Source organism: Lolium rigidum, chromosome 6, assembly GCF_022539505.1.
Source record: "Lolium rigidum isolate FL_2022 chromosome 6, APGP_CSIRO_Lrig_0.1, whole genome shotgun sequence".
NCBI lineage: Eukaryota > Viridiplantae > Streptophyta > Magnoliopsida > Poales > Poaceae > Lolium > Lolium rigidum.
The window spans coordinates 302,397,017-302,415,464 of record NC_061513.1 but is presented as its reverse complement, the minus strand read 5'-3'; the positions used below and the strand labels follow the sequence as shown (position 1 = coordinate 302,415,464).

Sequence of the window (18,448 nt, the reverse complement as noted above, 5' to 3'; positions counted from 1 at the left end):
TGGCGTGATAACAGTGGCGCACCACTAGTGCGCCACTGATGGCTATATGTGGTGCGCCACTGAATGCCTTTTTCCTAGTAGTGTATGCTTGGTACTAAATTGGTGCTATGCTTGGTACTAAATGGACATGCTATATGAACACCAGCTACTAGCTGTGACATGCTATATTGGCTCTATATATATCTGCTCCAAAGGTTCCATTTGGAGCCTGGATTGCTAGTGGTTAGTATATTGTTATGCTGCTAATCCTTGTTGTTGCTTGTCTTAAGGAATAGAAATTGTCTATGCCTCTCTGTACTTGCTTACCATTAACTGGTGAGCTAGTGATGCTTATTGGAGTGTTCTATATCAGTGACACTTCTATGCTGCTACTACATATTGGTGTTGGTTATTGTCAACTTATATCACTTGCTATGGCTGTGTGGCTTACTGGTTCATATGTACCTGTTGTTTGTGGAGGTTTACTGCCACTTGTTATTGATGAACCATGTGATGGTAATGATTCAATTTAATTCAATGATGTTAATTTGATTTCCATCCTTTGTTGGAAATAAATCCATGTCCGAACCTGTACAAGGTAATGAAGACTTGCTCACTTGGTATTGCTTGCTAGTTGGACATTTGGTTGGTTTTGATGCTACTGGTTCATTTAAATGCATGAAATGCTACTATGGTATGCTATTGTGGTATCCTTGTGAAGAAAATGATGGATTCTTGTGAGCTTATGGTATGCTACTATGCTACTGTGGTATCCTTGTGAAGATTTACTTGATGGATTCTTGTGAGCTTATGGTATGCTACTATGCTTATAATGCTCTGATTAGTGGGGATGCTTACTTGGATCATGTGCATATAGTTCATATAGTTCCCTAAAAAGAAAGAATGCTCCCTGGCCGGATGCTTGATGTCTTGGCTCAGCCAATGATGCAAAGGCTGAGGCAAAAACTTGGATAAGAACAGAGATACTAAAATGTGTGATTTAAATGGAATGCTTATGATGGTATACTAAAATAGAGATATTCACATTAGGGAATCATGTAAATGAATGCCACTGTGGTATCCTTTTCTTGTTGGCTTTGATGAAAATAGAGATATCCACAGTAGGGGATCATGTAAATGAATGCCACTGTGGTATCCTTTGAAGAAAAAGGACTGTTTCTGATGGTTTTAAAATGCTAGGTGGTGTTAGGTGATTCAGTTGGCTACCAAGACTTGTCTCATCTGGTTAGCTGGGATATGATATGTGTTGTTGCTTGTTTAGGCATATCTATCACTTACTGGATTTACTGGTTCTTGATTGGCCTCTCTTTTGCCAGCATCACTTGGTCTATATACCAAGTGATGAATAATCCCTTTGGAGCATCTGCTCCATGCATGCTATGTGTGTTTGAGCATCTTGACTTATGTCACCATGGTTGCTTGGTTTGTTGGTGTTTCAGTACTTGCCGATGATTAGATGGTTGGTCGATCACTCGTACACTCGGGGGTGGAGCAAGTGAGCCTGGTGTGATGGCACAAATATCAATATTTTGTGCATCCTACCTGGCCTCACTTACTCCATCCCTGGATGTTAATATTTGTTTCGACCAACAAAGTATGAGGCATTCCATTTAGTTCATACTAGCTACTTCTTAATTGGATTGGCCTTTCTTCCATTTTAGTGCCGATGATTAAATTGTTTGGTCACTTGTACACTCGGGGTGGGGCCGGTGAGCTCGGTGCGATGGCACAAATATCAATCTCTTGTGCATTCTACCCGGCCTCACCGACCCCATCCCGAATGTTAATATTTCTTCCGACCAACAAAGTATGAGGCATATGATATCTAGTTGAGATACCACTTGGCTCTTTCTTCCATTTTAGTGCCGATGATTAGAATGTTTGGTCACCTATACGCCGCAATATACTTTGTAGACGGGCCCCCTTTCCCCGGCCGCCGTTCCGTGAACGAGTCTTTGACGAGACAACAACGCCGACCTGCCTCTCCGGTGCATCACCACTTTTCTTCTCTCGCCGTCCAGTACGTGAACGAGTCCTTAATGCAAAGACGGTGTCAGCCTCCCTAGCATCATGCCGACCCCTGTTGCCGTGCTTCGGGCCGTGTCTCGGCGCCCGCACTCTTCGCCTTTTGCCGGTGAACGAATAGACTAATCGTTGGAATAAGGAAGCCGATGACGGCCGATCGCAATTTAATCTTGCGACCGGCCGTCATCGGTTTCCTTATTCCAACGATCGGTCTATTGGTTCACCGGGCAAGAAGGCGAACACTGCAGGCGCGGGACACACGGCCCGAAGCGCGGCAACACGACCCGGCATAATGCTCGGGCAGGCCGGCACGGTCTTTGCATCAAGGACTCGTTCACTGGACGGCGAGGGACTGCCGTGGTTCCGCGCCGGAGAGGCAGATCGGCGTCGTTGTGTCGTCAAGCACCCGTTCACGGAACGGCGGCCGTGAAAGGGGCCCTTCCGCAAAGTATACTTCGGTGTATACCGCAACTATGGTTTCGACCATAGTATTTGTGTTGACCAACAATGTATGAGGCACTTATTCCATTTTGTCATTCCATTTGCTTTGAGATTTTCAAAATGTCGATGATTAAAATGTTTGGTCACCGTACACTCGGGGCGGCGTAAGTGAGCTCTGGTAAGATAGCACAAATATCAATCTCTTGTGCATCGGATTTGGTCTCACTTACACCGTCCCTGAATGTTAATATTTGTGTTGACCAACAATGTATGAGGCATTTATTCCATTTCTCTTGTGCATCGGACTTGTTGGTCTCACTTTCTTCCATTTTCATCATAGTAGGAACTGAATGAAGGACCCCGATGCAAGCGAGCCTGGTGGGTAGAGATGAGGGAGCAAAGGAGGAACCGGATGAAGACTACTTTGTATCTCGAAATTGTGAATTTTGTATGAATTAAGAGTTGTATGCAAAACATTTGACACTTAATTGCCACTATATATGTATCTCGATCGGGCTCTAAGTAATGTGATGATGATGTCTATGTTATATCTGTGCAATGTACATGATATTTATATTATATCTGAATGTTGTTGTATATAACCTGTATAATTCTATATTGCTGTCTATAAACTGCATGTGTATAGCAGGCAGCACAAAATCGTGTATAATACAAGAAAATTCTGTGGCGCACTGAAAACCAATTCTGTGGCGCACGCTTTTCTGTGGCGCACCTAAGAACACGTGCGCCACAGAAATCTTAATTCTGTGGCGCATGCGAAGGTGCGCCACAGAAACCTTATTTTTGTGGCGACGTTTCTGTGGCGCACCTCGCATGCGCCATAGAATCCATTTTTGGTGCGCCACTGATGAGGCTTTTCCTACTAGTGGCTAGTGGGGGCGGTAGGGAGGCGGTAGGGAGGAGAGAGGAAGTGAGAGCTGGCACTATAGCCCATGCACTGGCACCGTGGGGTGAGAGTGGTGTGAGAGTTGGGGTGAGAGCTAACGTGGCGAGGCTATAGTGGGGTGATGCATTGGCACCAGCGTAAGGAGACATCCGTGAGACTATTTCTAGTTTTTGGGTTCTTTTATAAAGTTGTATGACCCCCACTTGTCAGATCCACTTTCCAATTTTGTTTTTTCTTTTATCTCTTGAGGGCTTGGGGACGAAGGACGCGTGAGGTAGATACTCCAACTAGTAGTACTCGTTGCCATTAGGGCATCTCGAGCGGGCGTGAGCATCCGTTTGCGTCGGCTCTGACCAGAAATGCGTCTGGGGCCTGCTCCAGCGGGCCGACGTTAAGTGACCGGGCCATCCGCGGAGACGCAAATCTGGCCCAAATATGTGTCAGGTTTGCGTCTCTGCGGACGCTCCGCGGTCGCGCCGAGTGTCCGCCGAAAAAGACGTAGGACCCGCGCATCAGTGGCAGGGAGGCCGATATTATTCCCTCCAGTGACCATTCCCCGCGCGAAATATCAAACTAGACCAGTGCGAGCAGTCCAGAAGCGATGGACGTCCTCGCCGCCGCAGCCACCGCCATGGATGCGGAGCAAACCCTCGCACCCGCCGCCGCCCCACACTCCCCCGTAGCCACGACCATAGCCACAATGGAGGGTGCAGCTCCGGCAGAAGCAAAGCGGGCCGCCACCAGCGGCGGCCGGGAGGCAAAGAAGGTGCTCTCCGCGGAGGAGAAAATCATCGACGCCGCGAAGCGTCGCTGCTGGAAACAAGAATGCCGCGGCCGCCAACCAGCACGCCTGGCAGATGCAGATCAAAGCCGGCATCGCGCAAGTAGCCCTCCATCTGACCTTAGCGGAGGGCTACATGCTCGTCAAGAGAGAGGGGATCGCCGGCGTCACTCCTCTGGCCTCGTCGGTGAGCTTGGTAAGTTCCCAGTGTTGCGGTCAGAAACCCACCGGCGGGCAGCGACTGGCAACACCGTAGAGCCGGGAACAACTAGGGCTGCGGCTGGCCCCAGTCCCTCAGAGCGACGGCCCGCAAAGCCTTCTGGTCACACGTCCGATGCTGTCGCAAGGGCGTGCCACCTGACCTATACCCGGTCAGGAAGGTGTTGGATGATGCCTCGCTTAGTTTCCTGCATGGCATACACGTAAACGTTAAATACGAGCCTCGATCGACTCTCAGGTTATCCTGTGAATCGGCTCAAAGAGCCGATCCACCCATGATTCGTACGAGGTGTACGAATATATGGTGGTCCTGCTTGATCAAGATAAAGCTAATGCGATCTACGACGATTTAGGGTTTTCACCGCATAATCGGATCATCCTACTCACGACTGGGCCTCGCGCTCGCGTACGGTGATCGTAAGCCGATCCTAGACAGGGCCTAAAAACCAACACGAGGTTGATCCCGGAACATCCTATCTAGGGCTAGCAAACTACACCCTACACGCCGCTGGATCCTCCAACCCTTTGTAAGGCCTAACTATTGCGGATATTAAACTAATCCTTGCAGAACAAGGAGCAACCGTAACGGATCGGATCTACTAAACTATGATCAAGCGGGGTGCCGCCCTACACCTAAGATAGGTGTAAGGGCGGCTAGATGTATAAGGGTTGCACTACGACGAGCATATGATACGAAGAACAATGCTAACCCTAACACATCTAAGATAACTACATTGCTCGCCATCAAAAAGGCTTCAGCACGAGCAACGCATGAACAACGTAGGTAGGCTTGTGCTGCCTAGATCGCAAGATGCGATCTAGGCAGCATGGTGCTTACCGGAGAAACCCTCGAGACGAAGGAGTTGGCGATGCGCCGAGATTGATTGTGTTGAACGTTGGTTGTTGTTTATTTCATAAACCCTAGATACATATTTATAGTCCAAGGGACTTTCTAATTCGGGCGTGCACCTAACCGTGCACGGGTAAAACTCTAATTCCTAACCGACACGCATCCTACTATGGTACAGATACATGGGCAAACTAGCCCAAACTTTGCATGTAAGGCCGATTCACGTATTTCTTCTATATATATATCTTCAAGTCCATCTTGATCGCGGCCCACCTCTGACCCAGTCAAATTCTGGTGATAACACATGCCCCCCTGGTTTTGGAAATGACATTTCCAAAATCATTACGCTTTTCTTTCGTCGGGTCATGTCGTGGCAGAGCAGAGCTGCCGCAGAATCTTTCATCATTTCGCCTCGCCTCCCGGGCTTCTCTCGCACGAATTGATAGTTTCGGCATAACGTCCTCGAGAACCGTCATGGCATTAAATCTCCACTACACTCCCTTTATTTATCTGTGCCAAACGGTTCACCACTCCATCCCCTTGCTATGTTCTGTCCACCAGCGCCAAAAAACCCTCTCCCCCTGTAGCAATGTCTTTCTCTTCCTCTTCCCCTCGGGCCTTCCCCTCGAATCGTCGCCGAAGAACAAGAAAGAGGACGACCTCCACTCCGGGGCGAACCCCATCTCCTCTGACAAGGAGAAGAAAGAAGGAGAAGCAGAGAAGACCAAGGCCTCCCCCTCCGCCAGGCTCCCGCCGAAGAAACGCTCCCGCATGTGGGTGGATAGCGAGGACGACGATGACGACGAGGAAGGAGAAGAGCAGGAGGAGGAAGATGATTCCTCCTCTTCCGCTGGGTACCCGCCGACGAAGCGCTTCCGCACTTGGGCGGATAGCGAGGATGATGATGATGACGAGGAGGATGAAGCTCCGGCCGACGACTGGGGCAGCAGTGGCGAGGAATTCTCCGGCAGTAGCGCCGATGGCGACGCCGACGACGATGCTAGCGAGGAGTAGTTATGTAGGATTAGTAGTCCCTTGAGCAATCGGCTCTTCTTTTGTTCTTCCTTTCTTCTTTGAGCAGTCGGCTCTTCATTGTAAGAAACCCCAATATTAATGAAGAATTTCCCTTAACTTGATTTCGCCGATTTCTTCCATGCTGTTTTAGCCGATTTTTCCTCATCTGACTTTCTCGACTGTTGGCCTAATTAATGCTTAATGACTGATGGCAATGCATCAGTTTCTCGCGATAATCTGCGAGACAGGCCAATTCAGTCTTCCCTCCAAGTTAGCCAGCTCGCGATGACGATGGCACGGCCCGATCTTAGTAGGTCGGCGATTTGGTCTTGAGCGAGGCGTCTTTAAGAGAGCCCCGGAACTGTCTTGGATGCTAAAACTGATGACTCTGTAACAAAAACACCACTCTTCAGAACAGTTGCGATGTAGAGCCAGCCGATTCCAACCAAATCGGCTCTCCAGAGCAAAGATTTTTAGGGCGAGCTGCCCCCCGAGCCTTAATCAAGGCGAATCAACCAAATGTGCCGCCATTGGCCTCAAATCATGACGTAGCCGGCCGATTTCAACAACATCGGCTCCCCAGAGCAGAGAACCTTCAGGGTGAGCTGCCCCCCGAGCCTCTTCAGTCCACTTCTTGCGCCTTGCTGGTCAGATCGGCTCCTTTCCTTTGGCGGATCTGATGCAATCCATCCTTAACCTGATCTGCACGTCCAGGCTGCTCTTGACATTGGTCAGGGTCATGATCCCTCAAACTTGCCCCAGCTGATATTGCGGACTTGAATACGCGCAAAAGTCTCTCTTCGTGGCCCACTTCCTACTCCATTGAGTCTCTGCTTATAACAGTTGTATCCCTTGAGTCGATGGCCATGCATCGGCTTTATACCCTTAAGTCGATGTCTGCTGCATCGGCTGTGCTTAAAAAAAATTTCAATTTTTTACGGCCGATTTATGTATCGGCCCCCATACTTCAATACCCATCATCAAAGGATATCTTAGGCTGCATATCCTCGTGTTTTATCCACCTGGGTGCCCCCCCGAGCCGATTCTTTCAAGGGATTTGATGGTATCGGCTCTGTTGGACCAAATGTTGAACCCAGGCAGAACGGATGGTGAGGATAATTTTGGCCGATTGCTGGAATCGGCCTCCACGTTGCTTGTTTGATGAAGGTTTTGTAATGTCCCTCCATAAATTTTTGGGGCCGATCACAAGGATCAGCCTCGCCACGTTTGCTCATTGATTTGCTCCAGCTACATGGTTAGGCCAGTGGATACGACCCGCCTAACTTCATCCTCTGTCATGTCGATGCGCTCGCCGTCGTCCACCTTGAGTGCATCGTTTAAGCCTCGAGCAGTAAACTCCGTTGGGAGGATGAGCACCATGTTTGTGCCAGCCGATGTCTCATCATCGACTTTCCTTTGTTTGGGGCGCCACTCTTTTCTTTGTGGCCGACCTTCTTCGTCCAGGGTTCGCTGAATTTTGGCGGCCAGATCAGGCCGTGCCTTCCTCAACGTGTGCAGGTATAATCTTTCAGCTTCTTCCAACCCACGAGACGCTGAACCCTTCGTTTTTGGGAACGGCTGAGCCCATCAGGGCACCACCTTGGCCGATGATACTTGTCTTCTTCATCATCGTCCTCTAGTTCCTCGAGATCTTCCACCCGAGCGGACTCAGCATGCTTGTTCCGAGGCGGGAGAGGCCCTAGACGTTTGAACACGGACACGTTAGCTGTATCCTTCTTCTTTTGTTTGCATTCTGGGAAGTTGCCGATTGTAGGCAATCGGCTCATTCCTGAATCCCAGCAGTGTCTGAAGAAGGGGCAGTCCCAGTGCCTATCCACGTCGTCTTGCTCCCTCGACTTTTCCTTGGCGTGGCGCTCGTATCGCTCCTCGTCGTGATCATGCCGGTGACGTCTCCTGTCGTCCCTAGCCAGACGATCTTCTTCATCATCGTCGTTGTATCGTCGGCGTTGGTCATACTGACTCACATACTTGTTGAGGAGGTGATCAGAGAGAGGTCGCTGATATCTTATGTTCTTCACTTCTCCCTCTGTGACGTAGCGCTTGCCGTTTTGGCGGAGCCGATCGCGTGGAGCGGCTTCCTCTGTGTCCTTGCTATGAGAGCAGCTGCCCTCATCTCCGTCCTTACCAGAGTGGTGCCCAGGTCCCACCATGTTGATATTGCACGAGAGATCTGGCTGGCACCCTCCATGGTAAGTATACTCCACCATGTTAACGGCGGGGAAGGTGTGTGTGTCGACTTTCATGGCGTACTAGTTGAAAATTAGCCGTCCATTTTCTATCGCCATTTGGATCTGCTGCCGCCACACCCTGCAGTCGTTAGTGGTGTGGGTGAACGTGTTATGCCACTTGCAGTATGGCTTTCCGTTCAGCTCCTGCACCGTGGGGATCTTGTGGCCTTCGGGTACCTTTATATGCTTCTCCGTGAGTAAGAGATCGAAAATCCGCTCGGCTTTGGTCACGTCGAAGTCGAACCCTTTTGGAGGGCCTTGTGGCTTAACCCATTTGCAGGACACGGGGCCCGCCGCTCGAGTCCATTCAGCCACTGCTACCTCTCGATCTCCCGCAGCACCTTCATCCTCGTCCGCCTCAACCGAGGCCACCGCACGCTTGAATTTGTCCCGGTAAACATCCGGGTGGCGCTGTTCATATGCCGACGGCTTCGCACCATGTGCGCCAATGAAGGGTAGTCTGCTTGGGAGGCCACGTCCTTGATCGATGATGAGAGACCCACCACCGCCAACTCGACTGCTTCTTTTTCACTTACGTGAACCGAATAGCATCGGTTCCTCACGGTCCTGAAGCGCTGGATGTATTCTGACACTGTTTCCCGCGCTTCTGTCGTACTTGTGCTAGATCGGCAATGCTAGCCTCGGAAGCCTCTGAGTGATACTGCTCATGGAACTGTTCTTCCAACTGCTTCCAAGTCCGGATTGAATTCGGTGGCAGCGATGTGTACCACCCGAAAGCCGATCCTGTGAGGGACTGTGCGAAGAACCTCACACGTAGCTCGTCTGACGCTGAGATCGTGCCCAGCTGTGCCAAATATCGGCTCTCATGCTCGATGGAGCTGGAACCATCTGATCCGCTGAACTTTGTGAAGTCCGGGAGCCGATATTTGGGTGGTAGCGGGATCAATTCGTACTCGTTGGGGTACGGCTTGGTATAGCCGAACGTCTTCCTTTTCGGCATCATGCCGAACCGATCTTTCGAATTGTACAAATCTGATCCGCGGTGATGGCCGAAGGTGTCGAACCCTGAAGATTCGCCGGGGTGGCATACTTAGCCAGCCATGCTTGCTTTTCCGGTTCTGAGCCAACTGCAGGAGCTGGGCTCTGGAGGTTTGTCGGAGTGGCGTACTTAGCTAACCACGTTTGCTTCTCAAGATCTGCTCCCGACGTTCCTCCTCGCTGTTCCGGAGGCCCTCGCTGTTGCAACCTGGTTCGAGAGTGCCCAGTGCATCGCAGTCCGAGTACGTATGCGCACGCGTATCCGTGCGGGATCTCCTTGGGTGCCTCGGGTAGGAATTGGTAGTCACTAGGATCACCACCAATCTTGTAGACGACGTATGCCGATGAGTTCGGCACTTCTGGTGCTGCCCATGCGAACGGCAGCGGAGGATGGGACTGGAGTGGCATCTCTCCTTTGTAAGTCCCCAGAGCTAGTACCGACGGAGAATACCGATGGCTCATGATTTCCTGGATCACGCGCAGAGCGACACGCTCCAAAGTGTTCACCGGGCTCTCGCAGTGGCGGTGCGGCGAATGAGCCACCATGTAGTTGATCTCCCGACGCAGCGACCTGGTGCGTTCTTCCGACGGGGCGGATAGGTCCACTCCATCGAGTGCGCCTTCGGTGAGAACCCCTTCCACCCGACGCCATGGGAGCGGGTTACGTGGAAAGAGCCGATGAGTTCGGCTTCGAGGACTCGCCTTGATCTCGTCATGCTTCTTCTTGAGTTCGTCAGGCAGATCCTCGTACTTGACCGGAGTGCTTTCCGCCATCTCGGATGTAGATGGCGATGCGGTGGATGTCGAAGATGGTCCCACCGGGTGTGCCAGAATGTGTTGCGGTCAGAAACCCACCGGCGGGCAGCGACTGGCAACACCGTAGAGCCGGGAACAACTAGGGCTGCGGCTGGCCCGGTCCCTCGGAGCGACGGCCCGCAAAGCCTTCCGGTCACACGTCCGATGCCGTCGCAAGGGCGTGCCACCTGACCTATACCTGGTCGGGAAGGTGTTGGATGATGCCTCGCTTAGTTTCCTGCATGGCATACACGTAAATGTTAAATACGAGCCTCGATCGGCTCTCAGGTTATCCCGTGAATCGGCTCAAAGAGCCGATCCACCCATGATTCGTACGAGGTGTACGAATATATGGTGGTCCCGCTTGATCAAGATAAAGCTAATGCGATCTACGACGATTTAGGGTTTTCACCGCATAATCGGATCATCCTACTCACGATCGGGCCTCGCGCTCGCGTACGGTGATCGTAAGCCGATCCTAGACAGGGCCTAAAAACCAACACGAGGTTGATCCCCGGAACTTCCTGTCTAGGGCTAGCAAACTACACCCTACACGCCGCTGGATCCTCCAACCCTTTGTAAGGCCTAACTATTGCGGATATTAAACTAATCCTTGCAGAACAAGGAGCAACCGTAACGGATCGGATCTACTAAACTATGATCAAGCGGGGTGCCGCCTCTACACCTAAGATAGGTGTAAGGGCGGCTAGATGTATAAGGGTTGCACTACGACAGCATATGATACGAAGAACAATGCTAACCCTAACACATCTAAGATAACTACGTTGCTCGCCATCAAAAAAGCTTCAGCACGAGCAACGCATGAACAACGTAGGTAGGCTTGTGCTGCCTAGATCGCAAGATGCGATCTAGGCAGCATGGTGCTTACCGGAGAAACCCTCGACACGAAGGAGTTGGCGATGCGCCGAGATTGATTGTGTTGAACGTTGGTTGTTGTTTATTTCATAAACCCTAGATACATATTTATAGTCCAAGGGACTTTCTAATTCGAGCGTGCACCTAACCGTGCACGGGTAAAACTCTAATTCCTAACCGACACGCATCCTACTATGGTACAGATACATGGGCAAACTAGCCCAAACTTTGCATGTAAGGCCGATTCACGTATTTCTTCTATATATATATCTTCAAGTCCATCTTGATCGCGGCCCACCTCTGACCCAGTCAAATTCTGGTGATAACAGCTGCGTCCTGGAACTCCCACTCCCTTGCAGGTCCACCCGTCGTCGCGGTTTGTCTCCGGCGTGCCGCCGGTGCAGTTCACCGGGGCGCCGGAGCAGTTCAACGGGGCGGCGGTTCCCGACCTCAACCGGACGCCTAGAAGCGGTGACTCCTGCCCGGGCGCGACACACAAGACGCGCCTGGTGCCAGAGGAGAGCATGCCGGTTCCCCGCATCCTGTTCGACGAAATGGCGCCGCCTGCCCCGACGATGGACGACCCGGTACGTGAGCTCTCTCAATGTGTGCGACTGTCGTGTATCATGCGTCTGACTTCCGGTCATTCGTAGGCCTATTGGATTGGCCGGCATGACAAAGACATCGAGGCCATGATCTTCGGCGGCGGCTTCGTTGGCGACGCCGGGCCGGGACAGGACCGCATGATGAGTGGGCACCGATGCAAGATGCGGAGGACATCGAAGCCGCACGGCTGTTCGCCACCCATGCGGAACGAAGAGAAGTTAGTAAATAGGCCATTTGGGAAGCCCTTGATCGAGTAGTTCATCCGAAAGCATTTGATCCATCATATCAGTGCTTGATCTTCTACGGTTCAAGTAAATCCATGTCTAGCTCATGTCGATCTTCGTGTCATTTTGCTTTCATTAGCTCAGTAGGATAGTCCACATTGCTAGGATGTGTGGGTCTAGTTAGGTCGTGACCCTCGATCAAACCATCCTAGCAATGCCCTCTTCTCAAAACAGGCGTTCGATGTATGGATCATCGCCGCGGGGGTGGAAATTGGAATTGGAAGGTTTGACAACCAAGGAGCGGCAAATAAGTCAATTTCGCTTCGACATAGCTAAAGCTCTAGGGGAATAATCTCTTTCTTAAAAATGAAATAAACGAAAAGAAAATGACAAATATCAAGTCCCTATTTGCCACTTTCTATTTGAACTTCTGTGTTCGGTTACCATTTTTGTATCATTTTTTAGTACTTTCCATTTGGTCTTTTCTAGTATTTTGTCGGTTGGTCCTCCCCTAGTACAAATTCTAACGCAACTCAGTTCCTGGGGCTCCTCCTTTCTGATCACTCTCCCGCCAGAGATTCAGGATCCCGGAACTATGGCTCATTTGCGCGGGCTGAACTTCTACCTCTCTCTTTACGAGCAAGATCCAGAGTGGGTAGTCTTCATTCAGGAGGAGCTTAATCACAATACCCTGGGCGGCTGAAACTATTCCTAATGGAAGAAAAGCTCTCTTGTATGCGCCAGGATCTTCTTGGGGAATTCATTTCTCTTTATCAAAGAGTAGGGCCTTTTCTACCCATCCAGCCCTACTTGGTCGATGAAGCTGTACGTTCCTATCTGATTTATCCAATCTATCAATTATTGATTGGTTTGTTTCATCATTCAAGTAAAGGCGTATTAAAGGAACTGGTTTTCATAAGGTGGTCGTCGACCAATCAGGCCAGTCCGTAAGAATAGAACCAGTAGAGAGTTGTTTGAGGCTTCAGCCCTAGAAGCATAACTCAATCGCACAGAGTAACCTTAATCGATGGGGAAGTAGTCAATAGGCCTGCCTGGAAGGGAGTTGTAGTCACTGAGAGAAGTTCTCATGTGGAAGGATCAAGAGTGCCTCTAAATAGATGTATTCATCATGAATATTTCCATGGAATTATGATCGAAAGGATGGAGCAATCGGTTATAGAATAGAGTAGGACGCATCAAGTCAGATATCTTTCTTTCACGGGGAACATTGGAATAGGCGCTGATGGGGCCAGCAAGCGATATGAAGCAAAAGAAGCCATGTGTCTAGGAACCGTTTGTGCCGGGAAGAAGGAGGATTTAGGGATGCAGCAATCGAACCGCATTCAAGATTGACGGTTGATGAAATGAATGAATCTTCTACTTCTAATAGCTTAATTGATGAAGCTAGTGCCTTTTGAGCCTTGGAATAAAAGGTGGTGCGATCGGCGCATAAACCATGTTCGTCAACCAACCAAGTGGTCGTAACGTAATTGGTTAGTGGGCTTTAACGAAAGTATTAATAAGATAGTAGTTTAGAACAAAGCAAGGGATGACCGGGGTTTGCAACGAAAACTTGGTATATCGACTAGACGATTGTGAAAAAAAAAATGTCTATCTATGGTTAACTAATTGCCTGGCTCCAGGAATGGTCGAAGCCATACCCAATCGAAAAAGGATGTTATCCAAACGCATTTCAAGTAGTTGTAGTAAAACCCGACCTGTTGACCCTTTTGCTTTTCCAGCAATATGTACTGTACATAGTAAAGAAGAAATGCAAGAGTTGGGTCATCTCTAGGAGCTGCTCTATTCTTAATTCGTAGCCTCACCCGTATCAAACAAAAGATCAAGCTGAAAAGGAAAAGGCAGCTAACACGATAGAGGATATTATTGAGACCTGATGGGATGCCATCCGCCTGTATAAAATGCAGAGTGGAGTGAAGCCGGTCTGGCATCATCCTCCTAAAGAATTGCATCTTCTAAGTGGACTAGTATTCATGGTAAATGAAGTTATCTTCAGCACAGAAGCTAAATCAGTTTCTCCATGCAGAAAAGAATTCAGAAATAGGAAGTAAGAATATGATGGTCCGAAAGTAATACTACCTATTATTTCCGTGACACCAACCTTATTATTTGATTTTTTTCCAAAAATGCGTATTATTTCTTGAATTATATATTTTTAAGAAATAACACAGTGAAAAGATCCCAAACCAAAGCCACCGTCATCACCAGGGCGCTCTTGTTGCAAAAAAAAAAAAAAAAAAAAAAAAAAAAAAAAAAATCAACAGGGCCCTCGCCTCCCGAGGAGCCGTCCCAACTAGTTCGTCCTCAGGCAGGAATACCACTTCTCACACTCTCGCCCTGCTTCTAGCATTCCAGTTCCAAGTTTCCAAGCCAGCCAGCGCTCCAAACCTAGGTCTCCTGACTTACCTACCTACCGCCGGTGATCTTTATCTGGGAAAGGAAGCGTGTTGCCAAGACTGGTCGATTCCTCTTGTTGGTGAGGAACCCTGGTTTCCTGCATCGTCCTCTCTTTTCCCAAATTTCTTTTCTAAAAGTTAAAAATTGCTCTGTTTTCTCTTCACTGCGAGAAGCAATTTACCCAGGCATCTCTCCCTCCCCTGCAGATTTGTTTGCCGCGCTTGCTTTCCACTTTCTTCTTGGAAAGGACCGAGGGAACTAGCAGTCTGGACTCTGGAGCTGGAGTGACAAGGAAGATCTGCGAAACGAGGTTTGCTCCATGCATGTTTTCTCTCTGAAATGTATGAATTCGCCAGTAAATCTTGGAGCAGTCTTCAGTTATTTTAAGCATCAACACCCCTGAACTGAAGTTGGTAGTGAGAAGGACAGTCTGAGAAAGAAGGGTTGCTCCATGCCTTCCAGATTTCTTCCTTTTAGACAGATCTCTCTGAGATTCATGAATTGATTAGTAAACCTGCCAGCAGTCTTCAGTCTTTTAGTAGCATCAACAGCTCAATCATCCCGACGCAGTCAACTTATTCTAGTAGTACGGTAAACACACATCTCCTGGCGTTGGTAGTGGTGCTAACTTAAATAAATGATTTGTTTAGGCTAACCACATCCGTAGTCAAAGTACCTCTCTGGAAGGCAGATCTGTATCCATGCTCTCCTAAACTGCTAGCAAAATATTCTCCACCAACCAGATACATCTTTGCTTGGAGATTTTCTGTACAAATTTGGTAGAAAATTCGGAATCCTAAGATTTATCACTCAAGTGTGAAATTCAGTAAATGAAACTCTATTTTTTGACGCAAAATTTGGAACTTTGTAAGTTGCAACAAAATACTTCAGTGTGTCTGTCAATCCTTTTCTTGTTAACCAGTTTGGGAACCATTTTTTCTTTTGAAACACAACCAGTAGGAAGTTGACTGCTCTCCATATACACTGTAAATTGCACGGACGTGTCAGAAATAAATCAGCTGCTAGAGTTTATGAAATCAAACTTCTTGGAATCGGAACACTGAATTATAAAGATGTTTGTAACTAGCCGTATGAAAATAGTGTCAGCACATTTGTCGCCAATAATACTTTGTATTGTTAGCCTGCCTGGAAGGCACATCTGCATCCATGCTCTCCTGAACTGCAAGCAAGTTTTTCTCCACCAACGAGATGCATCTTTGCTTAGTGGTTTTATGTATAAATTTGCTAGAAGTTCGGAATCCTATAATTTTGTGACTTAAGTATGAAATTCAGTAAATAAAATTCTACTGTTCGACAAAAAATTGAAACTTCATTACAAAATTGTTCAATGATGTTGTCAATCATTTTCTGTTAACCAGCATGTAATCCCTTTTTTTTAACTGAACCAGTAGGAAGTTGACTGCTCCATATACACTGTAAATTGAACGGATGTGTCAGAAATAAAGCAGCATCTACAGTTCATAAAATCAAACTTTTTAGAATCTTAACACTTAATTATAAGGGTGTTTGCAATTGGACTTATGAAGATAGTGTTAGCAAATTTTTTTCATCAATAGTCCTTTGTATTATTATGTTTTTCTGAATGTATTAATATGAAGGAGGGTAGGAGCCAAGTTAGAGAGCCTGTCAAGGTCTAAAGTACATGCTTACATTTGATATGCTATATCTTAACTCTTAGAGAGAGACAAGTTCCTTTGGTTGCCGATTTACCGTTGTTTCCTTTGTCCCTGTCTTGTTTGTGTACCTTGGGGAAAAATATTTTATTGATGATATGGCATCAACTTCTTTTGATTGCTGCTGTCACTTTTCATTCAGCATTGCTCACGCTGTTTTACTATTTCAGGCTACACGATGACAGTTATAGATTTCATAGAAGTGAGTGATGATTTTATTGACTTGACCAGCGACGAGGAGACTGTTCAGCAGGATAACATTGCAACTCAGCCCCAGGCGACGTTGCTGGATAGGCAGGCTGTGTTTGTCCTAGCTGATGAAGGAAAGCAAGATGGGCAGGCTGCATTTGTCTCTGCTGGTGAAGAAAGTCAAGAAGCTACTGAATCTGGAAATGCTTCGGTGGCTACCACATCTCTCTCAGTTATGGAAAAGGCGCCTCTGGATATGGCTGAATCACAGAATTGTCCTAACTCCCCAACATCAGCTCCACTTGCCAGTATATTTTTTATTCTCCCTCAGTTCAGTTCATCAGTTTTGTGTTTATCATGCAAACAATCCACACCAAGCATGCATGCTGATCAAAGGAATTACACATAAGCGATATTTAATTATAGAGAAAAGGCTGAATTTTAGTGACGAAATAAGAAAAATCCTTTAAAAGTCAATGCTAAAATAGTTATGAATGTCCGTTAATCATTTCAGCTAATATTACTTTGGGCACAAAAAAAGAACATACATACAACAGTTATTTCAAAGGTTGTATTTTTTCCTCACATTTGCATGTGCTGCTCTTTTGCGAGAGAATACTACTGAATTTGGATGTTGATAGAAGGGTTTACTTTAACAAGTACCAATTTTATTGGGAAGAAAAAAATTAAGTGTCTGATGATTTTTTTAGCTAATAAGAAGCACGGTCGCGGTACATTGAAAATCTGATGATAAAAAAAATGCTGATATGAAGTTGTACAGTACATATATATATACTCAATCCACATATATACTCCTTTCATATAAGTAGCAAAATAATTTGTGCAATGCTTCGCATGTAGCTGGATATGTCGTTCCAAACTATTGAGGATAAGACAGAAACTTATATTCTTAAAAATGATAAGCTCAAAATTACCATGTTAATCTACATAATATGGATACCAATTCAGCATAAGACGTTCATGCAGGTGAAAGTTTAAAGCCCACTATTTTCCAAACAAATTATTCACGTGTGTTACCTTCATATTTGAGCTTTCCGATATCAGTACAAACTAAAGCCATGGAGAGAGATATAATTCTCTTAAATCTCATAGTGCCTAAAAAGTTGGTTGGCATTGCTGTTTATCCTTGATCAGCACCGGTTAGTTCTCTAGCAACATTATCTATAACAGAAATAATACATTGTAGTTAAAATGCATGTAAGATTTCACTTTTGGTAGCTAAGACCATACATAAACTATATTCACGCTTGGACAAATTTTAAAACTCATGCTGAAGGAGTAAGCTAAAACAACAACCGATGATAAAAACAGGCAGAAGAAGGAAAACAGAAGTGTGAGCACAAACAAATCTGTGCTTTCGGTTCAAGCACTAAGTAGCACCGTACAATTAATATGCTCGAGATTTTTCTTTAGCTTAAAACACATTAAATATGGAAAATTACTCTTGAGTAATTCCGATCAATGTAAATCCCTATGTATGGATATGCCAGGTCCCAGATTTTCAACCATACAGTGGCTTGCGCCAAGGGATTCTCAAAAAAATAAATACTAGGAGTTTTTTCCTACTATCACACTTACTTTGAAAGGCAAATTTTCAAGTTGTGAAAATCTTCAAGACTGTATCTATGTCTAAAATGCCATATATTTTAAAATGAACGGTAAAAGTTTCATGTATATTTATATGATTAGAGTAACGAGAGGAAGACATTTGTGGATGAGCAAAGAAAAAGAAGAAAATTATCATTATTTAGTTACCCTACCTATAATGTTGTGTGTTTTAGATGTCATATATCTTATCAGAAAATTTGTTGATCTGATATTTATTCATTACACACTATATATATCATGCATAATATCAACGAAATGGAAATTCAGGGATGCACACAACAAATAAATTAAAAAGGAAAATAATAGCAGCAACATTAGTCAGTGATCTTAAACTTAAAACCCTCTTTCGACAACATCCTAACGATACAATGGTCTTCCAAAGCAACAATTTCTAATATGAATTGCACACACGTCCTCTGTTGTTGGATCCATCTACTGAATTATATACAGGACATCCACTCATATGATATGGTTATATAACCGCTTTATTTTTTGTATGATGCCCTCGCAATTGCGAGTGCCACTGTGCTAG

At 46.8% G+C, this 18,448-nt stretch overlaps 1 long non-coding RNA gene across 1 annotated transcript; it reads left to right on the top strand.

The window, feature by feature from the left end:
* The first annotated feature begins 14,283 nt into the window (after window positions 1-14,283).
* Window positions 14,284-16,599, top strand: LOC124666861. Its single transcript, XR_006991074.1, has 3 exons — window positions 14,284-14,483; window positions 14,611-14,714; window positions 16,269-16,599. It is a non-coding gene; the product is annotated as an uncharacterized LOC124666861 (long non-coding RNA).
* The last annotated feature ends 1,849 nt before the right edge of the window (window positions 16,600-18,448 follow it).